The 20,579-nt window shown below is 38.2% G+C and overlaps 1 long non-coding RNA gene across 1 annotated transcript; it reads right to left on the reverse strand.

The window, feature by feature from the left end:
• Nucleotides 1-3,323: 3,323 nt before the first annotated feature.
• LOC140136531 (uncharacterized) lies at nucleotides 3,324-6,178 on the reverse strand. The gene is made up of 3 exons (XR_011856678.1): nucleotides 5,754-6,178; nucleotides 4,309-4,376; nucleotides 3,324-3,525 (listed from the first exon to the last, which is right to left on the reverse strand). It is a non-coding gene; the product is annotated as an uncharacterized lncRNA (long non-coding RNA).
• Between the last annotated feature and the right edge of the window lie 14,401 nt (nucleotides 6,179-20,579).

Below are 20,579 nucleotides of genomic sequence, written 5' to 3' on the forward strand. Positions count from 1 at the left end.
TTGCACAAGTTGGTGGTGGTGCAATTCCACCCTTAGTAGCTTAGGTTCCGTCTTCTATCCTTTTTACGTGCCTGATGGATGGTCATATGTCTACGGAGCCCCCGAAGTGACATGAAAGAAAATAAAAATCTCGGACCTTGGGTTACTAAGCCGGGCCTCGAGTTAGTAAGTCGGGGCCCGAGTTACTAAGTGGGGCCCTGAGTTACTATCGCGACCCGAGTTACTATCTCGGACCCGGGTTACTATGTCGGGCCCCAAGTTACTTACTCGGTCCCCAAGTTACTAAGTCAGGGCCCCAAGTTACTAAGTAACTTGGGGCCCGACTTAGCAACCCGGCGCCTGAGAGAGTAACTCGGGGCCCTGACTCACTATCTCGGGCCCCGAGTTACTGAGTCAAGGCCCGTGTTACTAAGTTGTGGCCCAGTGACTAAGTCGGGCCCGAAGTTACTAAAGCGTTGCCCTGAGTTACTAAGTCGGGCCCGATTTAGTAACTCGGCCCCAGTTACTAAGTCATGGCCCGAGTTACTAAGTTGGGGCTCATAGTAGCAGCTGCCTCTTCATAAGTATGTATTCAAGACTCATTGTGTGACTGGTTCTGTGGTGCGAGCACTGAACTAAAATCTTGGTAGGGGTGTGCAGTGCAGAGTAGTCCCATAACATAACTTTAGGAACTGAATTCAGACAAAAAAGGAGCATCTGAAGGGGTTGGAGTGTTGTTGTTTTGTCACTTTGTATGATCAGGAAGTGATGATATATTGTAAGAGAAGAGTCAATCTGGTCACAACATTAATGATTTCTTGCATGTTTTTAATAATAAAATGCTACTTTTCTTTGTTATTATTAGTGGTGCAGTTTGATCCGGTTGTGAAGTGTGCACTTTTTTTATTGTTTATTTCTTAATCATAAAACTTAGAAAAAGATAAGAAGAGGTGTTTTAATTCTTTTTTATTCCCTGTACTTGGGACTGGTGGGGGGAAAAGACACACGACAGAGATGTAAGCCACGAAAAAACTCCTGTGAAAGGCATGAAAATTCCACGAAAAAGAACCAAACCAAAACAAACCCAGGAAATTTCCCGAAAACTTACATCTCTGGTACAAAGAGAATAACCACCAGCCCCTGCTCTTAATCAACTACTGCTCATACAATCAAATCACACATTATGAAAGTTATTTTAAAATTAAATACGGTACATGGAGATGATCTGTGTCCAGAAGAAAGTGAATGCACATGGCAAGAAGCACGGACAGCCAAAAAGCTGGGTAATGACAAACACAGATCAACCCAATAGTTGCATTGACATAATAATAAGGCTGGCATTTTTGGGCCGAACTCATGGGTACCCTTCGAGATTACACTGCCCGGTACCGAAATTTAATTTTTTTTTGGTTTTGCAGTGTCCCTGGACCTAGACCTAAATGCTAGGATCATTCATGGTTGACCCAAAAAAAAATTTGCACAATGTTTTGTGCATTTTTCAAATTCAATGCATTTTGATATCATTAATAGAGTATGACATGAAAGAAAGTATAAATTTTCATATTAAAAACACAAAACACCGTGCAAATTTTTTTTTTTTTATTTTAATTATGAATGATCCTAGCATTTAGGTCTATGTCCAGGGTCACTACAAAACCGAAAAAATAAATTACTTTTTTTTGCAATTTTGGGTACCCAGTTACCCGCCCAAAAAATGCGCCGGGTACCCGGGCAGTAAATTACCCAAAAATGACACCCTACATAATAAACAACAAAATCATGAAGAGTAATCATTATTCATAAGAAAACAACACCGCCAGGTGTTTTAATTCTTGTGACTCTACATGCATTAACGATTGCGTCATTAAGATTCACAATGTATGGATGTAGAGTTACAAGAAATATAACACCTGTTTTTGTGACTGAACATCTACAATGGGATTGGTGGCAATTTTTTTGGAATCTTTAATATAAAATCTGTAACTTCCGATTATGAGCATGAAATCATGATGAAATCTGCCATAGTCTTGTTGGACTTGGATTCGAGTCTAGACTCAGACACAAATGAATTCGGAAGTGGCTGACTGACCTGGATACAAATGGAATCGCTCTGACTCAGATGACTGAGATGAGGTGGACTTGGATAAAATCTGACCCAATCTTTTATTTCATTTATTTTTGATGAACCCTGCAGGATACTGTTACTGTTAAGGGCAGAGTATTAAATGGGAGAGAACATGGACCTTTTCGAGCTTCATTATTTCTGAATTGTATGTCCAAAGTATATAAAACTATACATTTTTGGAAAGGAAATGAGTCAAGGAATCCCATGGTGACGTCAGATTTGTTCAAAAATCTAAAGTTTTGAAAAATCACAAAAATTCACTTTTTACCCCAATTTTTTGTGACAACTTAGAAAAAAAATCCGTTCGGAGTAAAAAAATTCAGTTAGCTTTTCATGAAGAAGAGGCATGAACTTAGGGAAGGTTTTTTCATTTTTTTGAAATTCGTCTCTTTTTTCGAAATATTGAAAAAAACATGTGAAAAAAGCCATTTTGTCACTCTATTAAGCTAAAAATTGCACATAATGGTGTATATTTTTGTTTAAAACAAATAGTTTGAAAAATTGAAAAAACCTTCCCTAGACTTTGATGTACTCTAAAGGATAGTGCAAAAAGTTTACCCTTTGCTTGCATATTTTTTCGAGTTATCTTGTCACAAAAATCGCATAATATTGTCAAAAGTGAACTCTGAAAAATCGACGTTTTAGTAAAAAAATGTCAAAATTATGCACAAAACGTCCTTAAATTTTAAAACGGTAAGACTTTCACACTTGTAAAAGCTTTATCTGGTGCATGGTCTAAATATACATCTTTTTGCACCAATGAATCTAAAATCTCTGCTTTCAGTGTGCCAAAATTCAAAATAATTAAAAAATCTAAGTGGCATTTTGACTGCAAATTTTTGTTTTGTTTACACCACATTTGCTGGCGTTAACAACATACCGAATGCGCCTTGACTGCGTTGGACATACTGCGCAGAGTTAACGGTGGCGTCACACGCTTGACAGCGAATCGTGCTGCATCACACAATATTTCGCATTCGCGCATTTCTGACTCATTATTTCCGCCAATTTACTAAGCTGTCTTGAGCCATGTGACTTTTTAGAGTTGAAAAGAGTGAAATAAATCAAGCAAAAATACGAATAAATATTAGCAAGTTGTATTTTATCAGTTTCAAGTGAAAGAATACATCTTAGTGTTGATAAATATCAAAAAATCTCAAATTCGGTCGTGGACGAATGTGTCTTCCATTACTCTGGCCTTAACATCAGTAAGGAAAACTACGGTATGAATTTCACTCCTGGAGGAATGTGAATTAAGAGTTACAAAATCGCTCTCTTAAACAATGATTGTGAATGTTACAATATTATTGGTCTTTTTCATATTTTCAGTTCAGCAAAATGCCAGCACCCATTGCTTGCTAATCATTCATCTATTGTTGCTGTAGGCAAAACTTGTTATAGTTGAAATCCATCTTCTTGATCTGCAAAATAACAACAAAAAAGAACGCTAAATCAATAAAAGTAAAGAATATTGATATGCAATCATGTACGGAATTACAGCATGTTGGCTTTCAAAATCGTAACACATTCCAATTTCAAAAGTTGTTGAAATAGGCATAAAAATTGCTTGATTGGCGTAACCAGATGACCCATTTAGCTGAACTTTTCTTCTTTAAAAAAATTTAATTCATTTATTTTTTCATTTTGCAAAAAAAAAAAAAGTCAGGGTCGGGACTCTTTTGGGGGTCATTCGGTCGGACTACGCCGATCAAACATTTTTAGGCCTCATCTCGAAGTGGTACGATGAGGCCTCATGAATGCCCTCATTTGAACAGTTAAAATGTTGTTGTTTTTGCACATGTAACAACACCATTCATGCATTTTACACTATTTTTTTTTATGTTTTGGGTGAATATTGGTGGAAAGGAGCTCCTTGCCCTTTTCTTTTCTTTTCCTTTGCCCTCAGATTTTCTCTTTCATTTTTTTGTCAGAGGTGCACTTTTTTCTTTCATTTTTTGTCAGAAAGGTAGTTTTTCTTCCATTTTTTGTCAGGGAAAAAAGCCCGGGCACTCTGCCCCCCTCTTGGGCATACTCGGCCTACATTGGTTATTTGGTTTACATTTTTGTCTTAATAAACACAAAACATTTTGGTCTAAATAACACAAAACTTATGACCTGTATGCATGACTTCCAGTTCAAAATTCAATATGGATGTGATCATATCTTTCTCTCACAATGTTTTTTGTTGTTTAATTTGTACATACCTGATAATTGATTGTCATCTGAGTTGTGAAACTTCAAGTTGCTGAACACTATACAGTCATGTTGTGTACTGAAAAACAAACAATACAAAACATTTAGTAGTCTTGGTTTATTTACATTTAGGCCTATTTTTAGAATTCATAAACATTGACCATAGTTTTTTTTTTACTTGCTTCAAGTTTGATAGTTAACATCAGTTGGGCCTACTTTCAGTGTGCCACCTCCAACAGACCACCATTGTATGTGTACGCTCTGCGGCTGAAGGATTAGGTTGGCGTACCGTGCATCGTATTTGTTCCATTAACAGCCCACCTACATAATTTGTAGTGACTTTACATCAAGCAAACTGATAATATTACATTATTAGTTCTGCCCATGCAAATCTGAAACATATGACACACCACGATGATAGATGAATATTTTGGGCCTTTATTTACATCTTCTTGGCCTAAGAAATGTAAAAAATCAGCACCCACCCAAAATGATTTTAAATGATTTTGTTAAGCACCCTGGGCAATGGAACGAATACGGTACCTGTGATTTGATAATTTGTTGCAATCACCAAAATGCGCACACTATTAAGACCCTACACCTTGAGTTTGGTGACCTGGTTTCAAAGAGTTCCAAATCAATTCAGAGCGGTGTCGCTCTGACGTATGAGAACAAAATACAATTGTTGGAGTGGTGCTGCACGGAAAGAGTGCCATTCAGAGTCATGCCACTGCCGCTCAGTGGTGTGCCGCTCGGCTTGCAGACAAGTACAAATGGCACGGTGAAGCGTCGTGCCGCTGAGCGGCAAAAAGTATGAAACCAGCATTAGGCGGAAAAAATAAGACTCATCTAGCTAGCATCCTGTTGGGCGCAGTGCTTACGCTAGTTGTTGTGTAAATGCAATGCGTGACTGGCACACGCTTAATATTAAATGTAAATTTACACAAGCATGAGTTGGGACTTTATTGACGCACGCAGTAACAAAACCCGAATAATTTCCGCCTTATATATCTATAACTAGATTTCGCGGTTCTCGGGTTGGGTGGTTCTTGTGACTATCTCTCAATTACCCAACACCCGTTACCCATATAGGCCTACTTGCCCTGACCTTTTAAACTACTAATAGGCCTCTGCATGTGTGCCGTTTTGGAATCCGATGAGATGCACCTGCACGATTAACCACACTGTAATGCTTTCCGATGCTGCTTTTCGCCCATGACGCCCGTGGGTATACGCGCACTCGTGATAGCTTCGCCGCGCGATACGCACCGCGCCAGTACGCGATTAGCGAGCCACAGCGCATGTGATAGCGCCAGCGGACAGAGGGACGGACGGACGGACACGCCATGATTAGTATTATGATGCCAGTATTAAACAAACCAGCAGTACAACCATACAACGCTCAACACTACAGTTGAAGTTGTGACAGTTCAGACTTCTGTCCGAGTAAACTTACCACAAACGGCACAAATCTCAGACTCAGTATTCACCCATTCATCTCTGGTATGTCAGGTTGCAGATGCCATTAATGTGCAGGGCGGTGGAGAAGTATTTTGACGATCAGGCTCATGTCGTACTCGTTTCACATTTTCAGGAGCACCTCTGCAGTTTTCAATACACACTTATGTGCATGTGTGTATAGCATGCATGCATTGCATGGTGCCATCCCCGGTTACGATATTTGTCCTTATCAAATAAACGTAAAATTGAGCACTGTATATGCCCAAGTGGAGTCCAGGTGTGCCCACTTACTCAAAGTTTCTACATGCTTCATTGAAAGTCAAGAAAGATTAGTAAAAGTTATCTTTTTAGGGAAATTACAATCGAAATTTACATCTAAGCGACAGTAAAAATAAACTGAGCCAGCGCATCGCCGATGTGAATTTCGATCTTATATGCTTGAAAAATCCATATTCATGAGGTGACGTTTCATGACGTATGGTCAAATTCTACTGCTACACTCTATGCGCTATATTTTTGTCAGTCTCCGAACCGGCACAGAGAAGCGGCCGTGCGCATAGGTTAGGAGACTGACGGATTTAGTCTAGCGTGTCGACACTGCTATATACCGGTAGTCTCATGCTGTACGTCATTATGTTAATATGAATATTAATGAGTAATATCAGGGCCACTTTCGGGACTGCTATATACCGGTAGTCTCATGCTGTACGTCATTATGTTAATATGAATATTAATGAGTAATATCAGGGCCACTTTCAGGACAGCCAGTGGCATATTAAACCACTCCGACACCATGATGCAGTACAGTTTGGCGCGCGATGGCTGGGGTGTCTCCGAGTGGGTTTCTCTGGCTGGGTATTTTGGTTAGAAATAAAATAATAGTTCATAATATTCTAAGGTAATTGGTAGAGACAATTCGAAGAGTTGACACGACATTTTCTCCCTCACTGCTCGCTCGCACAATGAGCAGTTGGCATGAACTGCCCAGGCAATGGTATCGATAGGCCTATCAGGTATCACACACCTATACAGTAGGCTACGCTACGTAAAGCGTAAAACCCTGGTAAAACCCAGTAAATGTGATCGGGATCGAGGGGCCCAGAAATATTCTTGACATTATCTTACTAATTTAGGTCAACTGACATGTTTGGTGATAGGGCTGTAAGTAAAATTTTGGGGAAACAATTAAAATTGCAACTGTGGCTCAAAATTTTTTCTATCACTGCAACGAATGCATGAGAAGACCAAGGGACGCACTATAAGATATAAGGGGGGGGGGGGGCTTGATAGTTTTATGGAAAAAATTGTCTCGCCATCTGAGCAATTCAGAGCAAAGAAAAGATTTCATGTCAAGGGTAGAAAAAAATCACAGTTTAATTAAGGAAAATTGACGGCCTATTTGATTAGTTTGGCTTAAAATTGCAAATTTTCTCGCGCTTTGCGCGAATTTGTCAACATGTCCAGTTCAGACCTATCCACGGGAGTCATGCTGCACTGGTGTCATTTAACCTAAAGATACTTTAGTAATGCTTTTTACGGCACGTGAGAATTTAGGTGCTATATAAAACGTTAAAATGGTAAAAATATAGACTTAGGCGGCCTATATCATAAACAACATTATAAAGTTGTTTAATCCCACACAAATTGCTAGTATTGCTGAAAATAGAGAACTTATTTAACGATGATAACAAAAAATTGCTTCACCAAGGTGTTAAAAAAACCCAAAATTGCTTCACCGAGGTGTTAAAATAATGCTAATACCGAGGTGCTAAACAAATCGACCCTACCCAGTCGACAGTCCCCCATTGGTATCTATTGGTGCGTCCCTAACTGTCGTGTAACTTGTATTTCGCGTAGACGTTCAAGGCCGTGTCAGTATGTGGGTGTTGCCACATTGAAGTAGTTAAAATAAATGAAACTAGTTTTCCTCTTTGAAATCGAATTGCTATTTTCAGTACCCGGTCATTTTTCTACGCCATGTTATATCATAATCACTCATTATTCTATAAAGCTGCCCGACCTACCACAAGATTAAACAAAGAAATATTTTATATAATAGGCCTAATAATAAGAGCTCACAGACTCACTGGTAGTCTTGGGTTGTTTGTGAAGAAGACATTGCTAGGCAGAATAAAAAAGACCCCATATGATGTCGACTGTCTCATGATAATATTTCATAAATATTGTTTATAAAGAAGCCCCCTCACTATATTTAAAGATATATAAAGAAATACCCTTTTATTTTATTGATAATAAAATGTCAAACTCTCCGGTAGTCTCATATCTAAATGAATCCCTCTATGCACACAGATATATCACGGACATGATAGAAAGAGCACCTATATCGCCCGGTAGTCTCATGTTTATGACAAAAATAATATTACGGACATGAGAGACGACCCCCTATATCACCCGGTCCTCATGTTAATGAAAATAAGAGGCCCAGCTCCGGTAGTCTGATGTCGTTTGTAGAAGAAGACAGTATCTATGCTAGGCAGGGTAAAACGAACCAGATGTCTCATGATAACATTTCATATTGTTTGTAAAGAAGCCCCCCCACCTGCATTTAAAGATATATCACGGACATGTTAAAAGACCCCCCCCCCATCGCGGTTGTCTCATGTTAATGAAAATAAATATACTCACGGACAACCAGAACATCGCCCAGTAGTCTCATATTAATGAATAAATAGAAAGACCCTATATCACCCGGTAGTCTCATGTTAATGAATAAAATATCACGGACATGATAGGAATACCCCCTATATCAACCGGTAGTCTCAGTCATGTTAATAAAAAAAAATACTCACGCACAATAAATACCCCCTATATCGCCCGGTAGTCTCATGTGAATGAAATAAATATCACGGTCATGAAAGGCAGACCCCCTATATCGCCCGGTAGTCTCATGTTAATGAAAAAAACATACACGGACATGATAGAAGACCCCATATATCACCCGGTAGTCTCATGTTAATAAAAAAATACTCACTGACGTGATAGAGAGTCTCATGTCAATGAAATAAATATCACGGGCATGATCGACCGGTAGTCTCATGTTAATGAAAACTATATCACGAACATGATAGAAAGCCCCCCTATATCATGTATATCGACCGGTAGTTTCATGTTAATAAAAAATATCACGGATATGATAGGAAGACCCCCTATGTCGACCGGTAGTCTCATATTAATGAAAATAATATAACGGACATGATAGGAAGACCCCCGGTAGTCTCATGTTAATGAAAAAAATATACTCATGGACATGATAGAAGACCCCTATATCGCCCGGTAATCTCGTGTTAATTAAAAAAAATACTCACGGACATGATAGAGAGCCCCCTATAATGCCTATTATATATCGACCGGTAGTCTCATGTCTATGAAATAAATATCACGGATATGATAGGAAGACCCCTATGTCGACCAGTAGTCTCATGTTAATGAAAACAATATCACGGACATGATAGAAAGCCCCCCATATATCGACCGGTGATGTTAATAAAAAAATGTACTCACGGACATGATAGAAGACCCCCTATATCGCCCGGTAGTCTCATGTTAATTTAAAAAAATACTCACGGACATGATAGAGAGCCCCTATATCGACCGGTAGTCTCATGTTAATGAAAAAATATACTCATGGACATGATAGAAGACCCCCTATATCGCCCGGTAGTCTCATGTTAATGTAAAAAAAATACTCACGGACATGATAGAAAGACCCCCTATATCAACCGGTAGTTTCATGTTAATGTAAAAAAAAATACTCACGGACATGATAGAGAGCCCCCTATATCGACCGGTACGGTAGTCTCATGTTGATGAAAATAATATCACGGACATGATAGGAAGACCCTCTATCGATATCGACCGGTAGTCTCATGTTAATGAAAAAAATATATACTCATGTTAATTTAAAAAAAATACTCACGGACATGATAGAGAGCCCCCTATAATGCCTATATCGACCGGTAGTTTCATGTTTATGAAATAAATATCACGGACATGATAGAAAGCCCCCATATGTCGACCGGTAGTCTCATGTTAATGAATACTTACGGACATGATAGAAGACCCCCTATATCGCCCGGTAGTCTCATGTTAATTAAAAAAAAATTACTCACGGACATGATAGAGAGCCCCCTATATCGACCGGTAGTCTCATGTCAATGAAAAAATATACTCACGGACATGATAGAAGACCCCCTATATCGCCCGCGGTAGTCTCATGTTAATGTAAAAAATACTCACGGACATGATAGAAAGACCCCTATATCAACCGGTAGTCTCATGTTAATGTAAAAAAAAATACTCACGGACATGATAGAGAGCCCCTATATCGACCGGTAGTCTCATGTTGATGAAAATAATATCACGGACATGGTAGGAAGACCCTCTACCGATATCGACCGGTAGTCTCATGTTAATGAAAAAAAAAAATATACTCATGTTAATTTTTAAAAAATACTCACGGACATGATAGAGAGCCCCTATAATGCCTATATCGACCGGTAGTCTCATGTTAATGAAAAAATATACTCATGGACATGATAGAAGACCCCCTATATAGCCCGGTAGTCTCATGTTAATGTAAAAAAATACTCACGGACATGATAGGCGGACCCCCTACATCGACCGGTAGTCTCATGTTAATGAAAACAATATCAGATATCACGGACATGATAGAAAGACCCCCTATATCGCCCGGTAGACTCATGTCAATGAAATAAATATCACGGACATGATAGAAGACCCCCTATATCACCCGGTAGTCTCATGTTAATAAAAAGAAAGTACTCACGGACGTGATAGAAAGACCCCTTATATCGCCCGGTAGTCTCATGTTAATGATTAATATCACGGATCATAGGAAGACCCCCTATATTGCCCGGTAGTCTCATGTTAATAAAAACAATATCACGGAAATGGTAGAAAGCCCCCTATATCGACCGGTAGTTTCATGTTAATGAAAAAATATCACAGACATGATAGAGAGCCCCCCTATATCAACCGGTAGTCTCGTGTTAATGAAAAAAAATTCACGGACATGATAGGAAGACCCCCCTATATCGACCGGTAGTCTCATGTTAATGAAAACAAATGTCATGGACATGATAGAAAGCCCCCTATATCGACCGGTAGTTTCATGTTAATAAAAAATGTACTCACGGACATGACAGAAGACCCCCTATATCACCTGGTAGTCTCATGTTAATAAAAAAACTCACGGACGTGATAGAAAGACCCCCTATATCGCCCGGTAGTCTCATGTCAATGAAATAAATATCACGGACATGATAGGAAGACCCACTATGTCGACCGGTAGTCTCATGTTAATGAAAACTATATCACGAACATGATAGAAAGCCCTCGACCGGTAGTTTCATGTTAATGAAAAAAAATATCACGGATATGATAGGAAGACCCCCTATATTGCCCGGTAGTCTCATGTCAATGAAATAAATATCACGGACATGATAGGAAGAGCTGGAAGACCCCCTAGATCGCCCGGTAGTCTCATGTTAATTAAAATAAAATACTCACGGGCATGATAGAGAGCCCCCTATATCGACCGGTAGTCTCATGTCAATGAAAAAATATACTCACGGACATGATAGAAGACCCCCTATATCGAACGGTAGTCTCATGTAATGAAAATAAGAGGTCCAAATCTCCCCGGTAGTCTGATGTAGTTTGTAGAAGAAAACAATATCTTTGCTAGGCAGGGTAAAAAGACATTATGAAGCCTCCCCCACCCACCCTATAATTATTTAAAGATATATCACGGACATGTTAGAAAGACCCCAGTATCCCGGTAGTCTCATGTTAATAAAAAATACTCACGGACATGATAGAAAGACCAGTACATCGCCCGGTAGTCTCATGAATAAATATAATCAAGGATATGATAGGTTACCCCCCCCCATATCGCCCGGTAGTCTCATGTTAATGAAACTGAATAAGAGGACCAGACTCCGGTAGTCTCATGTCGTATGTAAGTAAATCACTCTATGAACACAGATATATCACAGACATGACAGAAAGACCCCTCGATCGCCAGGTAGTCTCATGTTAATGAAAATAAGAGGACCAGACTCCGGTAGTCTCATGTCGTGTGTAAGTAAATCACTCTATGAACACAGATATATCACGGACATGACAGAAAGACCGCCCCCCCCCCCTCCATATCGCCCGGTAGTCTCATGTCAATGAAAATAAATATCACGGACATGATAGAAAGACCCCCTATATCAACCGGTAGTTTCATGTTAATGACACGGACATGATAGAAAAAAACCCTATATCGACCGGTAGTTTCAAGTTAATGACAAAAATGTCACGGACATGATAGAAGACCCCTATATCGCCCGGTAGTCTCACTCGTGTTATTGATAATAATCATAGGCGTAGATCGGGGGTGGGGGTCATATAAATGAATAAATAGGCCCAAAATCAATAAATAAATCAATCAATAAATAAATAAATAAATCAATCAATAAATAAAAAGATATATAAATAAATAAATAGGCCCAAAACAAACAAACAAACAAATAAATAAATAAATAAATAAATAAATAAATAAATAAATAAATAAATAAATAAATAAATAAATAAATAAATAAATAAGAAGATAAGTAATTAATTAATTAATTAATTAATTAATTAATAAGAAGATAAGTAACTAAATAAATAGGCCGTAAATAAATAAATAAATAAATAAATAAATAAATAAATAAATAAATAAATAAATAAATAAATAAATAAATAAATAAATAAATAAAATCATGAGGAGTGCTATTTTGTGAATGAGGAGTGTGATTATATGCTGAAATGTGATGTAAGCTTAGAAATTAAGGAGTGTGATAAATCGCACTCCTTATGATCATTTAAGGAGGAGTGTAATTACACTCGCACTCTCCAAAACTCAAAGTCTTTCAATAATGTCCGTGATATTTTTTTCCTTAACATGAGACTACCGGGCGATATCGGGGTCTTTCTATCATGTCCGTGATTTTTGTTTTTCATTGGCTTGAGACTACCGGGCGATATAGAGGGTCTTTCTATCATGCCCGTGATATATTTGTGTGCATAGATGGATTCACTTGGACCTCTTATTTTCATTAACAAGAGACTACCGGGTGATATAGGGGGTCTTTCCATCATGTCCGTGATATTTTTTCATTAACATGAGACTACCGAGCAATATCGGGGGTCTTTCTTTCATGTCTGTGATATTTGTTTCATTGACATGAGACTACCGGACGATATAGGGGCCTTTCTATCATGTCCGTGATATTTTTTCATTAACCATGTTAACATGAGACTACCGGGCCATATAGGGGGTCTTTCTATCATGTCCGTGATATTGTTTTCATTAACATGAGACTACCGGGCGATATAGAGGGTCTTTCTATCATGCCCGTGATATATTTGTGTGCATAGATGGATTCACTTGGACCTCTTATTTTCATTAACATGAGACTACCGGGCCATATAGGGGGTCTTTCTATCATGTCCGTGATATATTTTTTCATTGACATGAGACTACCGGGCGATATCGGGGGTCTTTCTATCATGTCCGTGATATTGTTTCATTGACATGAGACTACCGGGCGATTATAGGGGTCTTTCTATCACGTCCGTGATATTTTTTCATTAACCATTTTAACATGAGGGTACCGGGCCATATAGGGGGTCTTTCTATCATGTCCGTGATATTTTTTCATTAACCATGTTAACATGAGACTACCGGGCCATATAGGGGTCTTTCCATCATGTCCGTGATATTTTTCATTAACATGAGACTACCGGGCAATATCGGGGTCTTTCTTTCATGTCTCTGATATTTTTTTCATTGACATGAGACTACCGGACGATATAGGGGCCTTTCTATCATGTCCGTGATATTTTTTTTATTAACCATGTTAACATGAGACTACCGGGCCATATAGGGGGTCTTTCTATCATGTCCGTGATATATTTTTTCATTGACATGAGACTACCGAGCAATATCGGGGGTCTTTCTTTCATGTCTGTGATATTTTTTTCATTGACATGAGACTACCGGACGATATAGGGGCCTTTCTATCATGTCCGTGATATTTTTTTTTCATTGACATGAGACTACCGGGCGATATCGGGGGTCTTTCTATCATGTCCGTGATATTGTTTTCATTGACATGAGACTACCGGGCGATATAGGGGGTCTTTCTATCATGTCCGTGATATTTTTTTCATTAACCATGTTAACATGAGGCTACCGGGCCATATATAGGAGGTCTTTCTATCATGTCCGTGATATTTTTCATTAACATGAGACTACCGGGCCATATAGGGGGTCTTTCTATCATGTCCGTGATATATTTTTTCATTGACATGAGACTACCGGGCGATTATAGGGGGTCTTTCTATCACGTCCGTGATATTTTTTTCATTAACCATTTTAACATGAGGGTACCGGGCCATATAGGGGGTCTTTCTATCATGTCCGTGATATTTTTTTCATTGACATGAGACTACCGGGCGATTATAGGGGTCTTTCTATCACGTCCGTGATATTTTTTTCATTAACCATTTTAACATGAGGGTACCGGGCCATATAGGGGGTCTTTCTATCATGTCCGTGATATATTTTTCATTGACATGAGACTACCGGGCGATATAGAGGGTCTTTCTATCACGTCCGTGATATATTTTTCATTGACATGAGACTACCGGGCGATATCAGGGTCTTTCTATCATGTCCGTGATATTGTTTTCATTGACATGAGACTACCAAGCGATTATAGGGGTCTTTCTATCATGTCCGTGATATTTTATTCATTAACCATTTTAACATGAGGGTACCGGGCCATATAGGGGGTCTTTCTATCATGTCCGTGATATTTTTTTCATTAACATGAGACTACCGGGTTATATGGGGGGGAGGGGGGGTCTTTCTATCATATCCGTATAATATTTTTTTTATTAACATGAGACTACCGGGCGACATAGGGGGTCTTTCCATCATGTCCGTTAAGTTTTTTTCATTGACATGAGACTACCGGGCGATATAGGGGATCAATTAATGTCCGTGATACATTTTTTCCATTTAACATGAGACTACCGGGCGATACAAGGTGTCTCTCTATAATGTCTGTGATATTTTTTTCCATTAACATGAGACTACCGGGCGATCTAGTGGGTCTTCTATAGTCCGTGATATAATTCTTATATTTTTTCATTAATATGAGATTATACCGGGCGATGGTCAGTGGCGTAGATTTCTTTTTGACATTGGGGAGCTGAGGGGGGATCATGGAGTTTTCTTGAAGTTAGTGAATCAGCACCTTTTAGCGACAAAATAAGTTTATGGTACAATTATGGTTTGCGCGCGAAAAAAATTGGTATTGAAGCTAAACTGATGAAATATGGTACAAAAGTTGAACAAATGCGCGCGAGGCGCGCAAAGAGGTTTTTCAGGTTAAAATAGCCAAATATGAGGTTAATTTGTTCAGAAACCCACTTAGGGACTATTGCCGTCAACATGGGGGGGTGACTGTATGGACCATCCCCACAAGCGAAATATTGGGGATTCCCCCATCTACGCCTATGATTATTATCAATAACACGAGTGAGACTAGTGGGGACATAGGGGTTCATCATTTCCGTGATAAATCTTGATAGCTCTTGAGTCTTGATATTATAATCTTTTAAAAAACGACGCGAGACTACCTGAGAGTTTTTGCCCTTTTCATTATCAATAACATAGGCCTACTACCTGAGCGTCTAAACATGTCACACTTATGACATGGGTTGTTCAGTTCCCCCGAATGGAGTCTGATTTAGGTGTGTAAGGTGCGGTTTTAGCGTTTTCCCCCGAATGACCAACAAAAGTGGGGGGGGGCACGTGCCGCCCCTTGCCCCCCCTCCCCCCGCGCACGCCACTGTGACGTGAACAACAGTAGGCCTACTTTATATAGGCCCTACTTTAATACCAAGTATCATTTTAAATATATTCCAGCTCCCTTGCTTGAGCACTTTACCGTGGATGATTTACCTTACTTGTATTTATTTATATTTTGAATTATATATTTAGTTAATATTTATTTATTAATATTTAGGCTGTATAATTTATTTATTTTATGGATCTCGATACAATTTAAGAAAACAAACTTTCTTTATTTCTTCCTTCTTTTCTTTTCTCCTTCTTTCTTTCTTTCTTTTTTCTTTTTAAAATTTATATATTTATTTATTTTAAGATTTATTTATTGAAATAATAAGAATTAGCATGCTTATCAAATTAATAAACAAGACGACTTTGGCAAATTTCCCATTGCCAAAGTTTAAAGATGCGCGCCGCATAGCATTGTTATGGTATTATAACACTAAACTCCTTTACGTTTCAAACGAGAGGTATTTTTCAAGGTAAATATACCTGCATTTCAGTGTGAATGATTATTTAGTGGTGTGTGCCTGTATACTGGTGGCCCTATTTGACTAAGTTGCCAGTTTATTACTAGGTCATATAAACCCGATCTTGGTAAAATTCTCATTATTATTCATAAGATGACGCACGACATGAGACTACCGGTATATAGCCAAAGCCACCTGAGTGTTTGGACAAGCGGAACAGTTTTTTGTCTACCTCTCTGTTTGTAAACAAACCAGGAGGTCGAAATCGTCCTCCTCGCCGAATACGAAAGTCAGCGTAATAGTACGGCACTGCTTGTTGCCCTGAGGCTCCTGTTGCTTTCTTCTTCTTCCTTAATTTTTTTTAGTGCTGGCCTCATATGTATGAGTATTTATAGCGCACTGCGTACAGACAAGCTGTGCTTATTTTTACTCTAGAACCTAGAGTAGATGTAGACTGCGGAACTCAGTCTTCCATGATAGTCGTCATTTATCATTTGGTCGTTATATGACTATCAGGGAGTGATGAGTGTATTTTTGAAGTACAGTCAACAGCACCGGGATGATCCCCTGCTCTTTTCGAATAGCCTTTTAGTTCTCAACGCAAACTTTAACAAGAAATGTCTTTAAAAAGACAACGCCATGGATTAAGATCATGTTTCATAATTGTGCATTGCAAGTACTTGAAAAGCTAGTAAATTTGAATGTTTGGCACAACTAACCGGGTGCGAAATATTGGCATTTATTGGTAAATACCACCAATGACATACTAGGAAATACTCAAAATTTTCATGTCGAAAGCTGAATTGGAAAATGTGTGCTAAATTGGTCTACATTTAATTCATACTTGTAACAAACGGCTCAATTGAAATCACATCCTCTGAGTTTTACAACAATCCAACAATCTATATTCAGATAACCTTAAGAATGTTTGCTGCTTAATTAAGGGATTTCATATCAACCACATTTCATGACAATCCAATTATCTATTATCAGTAACTGTTAACCTTGATATTGAAGCATGGTAATTAATTTTAGATATATTTATTCGCAATGTATAGTTTACTGGTAGTTACAATCACATCATAAGGCCACTAACAGTCAATTTTGAGTTTCCCATCACATAATTTCTGAAAACAAGCGAGGTAACTTTTTCATTATTCATTATTTTTCTGCCTTTCGTTATATGACTAACACGAATGTAAAATGTGTTCTTATTTGCCACTCACTCACTTGAAGATGGATGTTTAGCCCTAATGAGATTCAATCAAAAGTATATTAAAAATAGTCACAATAATGAATTCAAATGAGGGTCAGAAAATGAAGTGAGGGCGGTGACGGGAAACTCAAAATCGACTTTGGCCTAATCAAAAAGACTGATTACTCAATCCCAGGGATTCCCGGTTGCTCTACACGTACCAAAAATGTATAAAACCAAAGCCACTATCTACCCCAATTACTGGTATCCCGCCCCTCGACGACTAGTGTCACTCCCAACATCAAGTAGTGTTGGTAGTAGTGCACTATTTATACCCAGCTCTGGTCAGATCAGGGAATGGTCAGATAATGCTCATTATTATTGTTTAATTAGTGGTCACACCATGCTTGCTGACAGCTTATCAGTAGTCAGATCAGCAGGGATGCAATTGTATCCTTTTTCATAGAGCAACATTGTTCAAAATGTTCTAAAAACCTTATTTGTGAACGGATTTTAATCGTTAGCAAAGCAAAATGTATGTTTAATATATTAATTATTTCATTAATAGCAATTTCCTAAGTTTCCATCCAAAAATAACCACAGAGCATTATCTGTTTACAAAATAAGTGTTTATTTTCAATTAGCCATCTTATCAGTAAAACTGATAGGAGGCCAAATTATAGTCAAATCAATTAGCCATCTTATCAGTAAAACTGATAGGAGGCCAAATTATAGTCAAAAAACAGATTCTTTGTCTGGTAGTCCCGGTAACCCAGTCTATATGTGGCTCAGTTGTAAACATACACAACACAAACCGACTGTGAAGGAGCCTATATGCACGTAAACAACTTTCTAGTACATGTATAATAAAATCCGTTTTTGAGTATAATAAAGAAAGTCATGCATTGGCAACATGAAGGAAATACCTATTGCTAACATGGTAAAATGCATACTCGTAGCCCAATCTTGTACATCATAGCACCCAGTTTGGGTTTGTAGTTTCGAAATGTTGCAATTAAACATTAGTTCTTTCAAATATGAAACGCTAAAACACAAACCTAGAACAAACAATCATTATATTTAGAAAGATATAGCAAACTTTCCATGATAGAGATTGGACCCAAGACAAAGTACACCCAAATTAGGTGACAATTCGGAATTAAGCCATGGCTGGAAAAAACGGGAAATACAGACACATCATTTATTTATCGGTATGACATTTTCATATTGGTGCTGCCCTAGTTGTGCAGAGCTACTACGGTATGGGTTCCTTGTACTAGCCTTTACTCGAGAACTCTAGCTTTAAATTTGCACACGATAGTTACACATTCGATGCTAGCCTAGAGTCCTTTGCTATCGTTTTTCGGTCGGACAGCAGTGCAATTTTTTGCACCGGAGGTTATTTATTACTGACGATACCTGACGATTTTGTAAAAGAGATGTTAAATTTTATTGCTTCAGTGCGGCTTCAATGTTTGCTTTTCAGTGTTGCTTTGCCTTACATTCGGCAAGTCAATAGATAAAGCACCAATTGGGCTTGTGCTGTCTATAGGCCCTTACTTCTGTGCACGAGCCATGAGCAAATAGTGTCTCAAATTCTCCCAATTAGTGCATATTCAGAACTAATTGGGCTACCAAATTGTTGGTTGGCAACCCTGACAATGAACAAACATCTCACTCATTTACACCTAATTATCACACATCTTGACCAGTCACCAAACCCAATCAGTTATGTAAACATTTACTCAAGGTGAAATGTCCTTTAGACCTAGCCTTGATTCAAGCCCTAGTGCATTAGGATATAAGTGGTATTTATCTCACATGTTATATGAACTTAAAGAATTTGGCAAGAGGCAGCTATAATTCTTGAAATTCTCACTATTACAGGGAATATAAGGGGGTTATTGGATAAAAAATTTGATAGTAACTAGTAACACTTCATAATTGATGTAATCAACCAACAATCAGGCCTGATTCAAAGGATATCATGATCTAGTAAATTTAAATATAACTGTAAGAGTAAAAGGTGTAAAATGTGCTGCCCTATGCACTAGTTATTAATAGATCCATGTACTGGCTGCAGATAAACATCAAACCTACATATTAGTAGGAAGTATCATTCTAGATACAACAATTTTGCATATTATTTCTTATCAGAAAATTAAGATTATGTATGTGAAGCTGAAACTATGAATTTTAATTTAACCATGATTCATGAGAAAGGTGATAAAACTCAAAACTTTAATGCTGAATGTTTCATGTCATAATGTACTTGGTTGTGCAGCCTCTATTATGTGTATGTGTGTACAGTCACACTTCAGATGGAAGATGTCCTAGATTTCATTAATATGTTTTTTACAGCCAAGAGTACAGGAGTATAAAAAAAGGATACAGTCAATTGCAATTTGCAAACTTGATTGAGGAAAAATTGCAGTAGGATTGAGATGAGGTAGGGTGAGGTTAGGGGTGACCCTGAATAGGCATATCAAGCTAGCGGAGGATTAGAGAACATACAGGTTTCCAAAATACATAAATATAATAACTTCCATTACCCAAGATAATCACCCAAGACCGCCATCTCATTCCAATACAAACGGCGTAACACAATCGTCGCGCAAGCCCGTGATCTGCTTCAAATACAATCTGCGCAATAGGCGGTCTACTTGAGTTTTTTTTGCCAGGCAGCCAGCATCAGTCTTGAATTGAGTTGTAAACACTTTGTGCCAACAATACTCTGATACCATTTTCGATTTGTGCAAGGAAAGGGGTTATCTGTGGTCAAATTTAGTCAAAACTGTTTTTCTCAGAGACTAGGGGTTGCACAGTCCTCTAACTTAGTGGGTGGGGATATCTTGACCAGAGACAGAAAAAGTTTGTATTCACTATGAAATTTTGACAATGAAAATCACACTGATATTTACCTCAACACTGAAAACATGCTGAAAAAAAAATCAGTGTGAAAAATCACACTGAAAACATACCCTTTGTTATGCAGCGATGCAAATGAGAATAATGCTCATTTTCACTGAAATATCTCAGAAAACTTTAACCTGGGGGCAAATCACACTGAAAATCTACTGAAAAGAATTGATCTCTTGGTAAATCACAATGAAAGTGGTCACAACCGTGGCAGTGGTGATTCTTTAATCCCACTGAAATTGATTTAATCGTGCACTGAAATGAGCTGGCCAGTGCTATTGTTATGTAAATTTATCCTCTGAATCA

Source organism: Amphiura filiformis, chromosome 16 (assembly GCF_039555335.1).
Source record: "Amphiura filiformis chromosome 16, Afil_fr2py, whole genome shotgun sequence".
Lineage (NCBI taxonomy): Eukaryota > Metazoa > Echinodermata > Ophiuroidea > Amphilepidida > Amphiuridae > Amphiura > Amphiura filiformis.